Source organism: Eucalyptus grandis, chromosome 10 (assembly GCF_016545825.1).
Source record: "Eucalyptus grandis isolate ANBG69807.140 chromosome 10, ASM1654582v1, whole genome shotgun sequence".
Classification (NCBI taxonomy): Eukaryota; Viridiplantae; Streptophyta; class Magnoliopsida; order Myrtales; family Myrtaceae; genus Eucalyptus; species Eucalyptus grandis.
This window is the reverse complement of record NC_052621.1, coordinates 3,554,644-3,555,252: the sequence shown is the minus strand read 5'-3', so window position 1 is coordinate 3,555,252 and position 609 is coordinate 3,554,644.

Below are 609 nucleotides of genomic sequence, written 5' to 3'. Positions count from 1 at the left end.
AAGACACATAAAAATTCGAAATAATAAAAAATAATACTTTCTAAATAAATAAAATTCCGAATTTTCATAATTTCTAAAAATACTTAATAAACAAAAAAAAAAAAAACCTTTGAAATAATAAAAGTTAATAAGATAACCGTACAAAATAAAATAAAAATAAAGGGGTTAATGCCAAGTGCGCCTAATAATCTCGCCAAAATCGTGCAACTACATGTGAGTATTGTGAGGTCTAGCCCATACCCAATATTTTTTCTTTAAACACATTAAAGAGTGTTCACACTTATTAACTGGCTCATGTCCTCCCACTTTTTCTATGTGGGACAAGAAAACATACACTGAATTTGTTTTACAAACAAACTTCCAACATCTTGTGATGGAGTTATTGTTATAGAAAACAACATCTGCAAATATTTTGCCAAGAATGCCATTTTCAGTAGGATAAGTTCTTCAGGTCATTCCCACTCTCGAAAGGCCTAACACACCACACACACACACACAAATTGCTCACGCTTCTCACCAGAACATAAACGAAACACACAGATGGTCCTTATTTACTGCACCATTAGCATTATACCATTTGATGACTTTCCCATGTGATATATATATCGA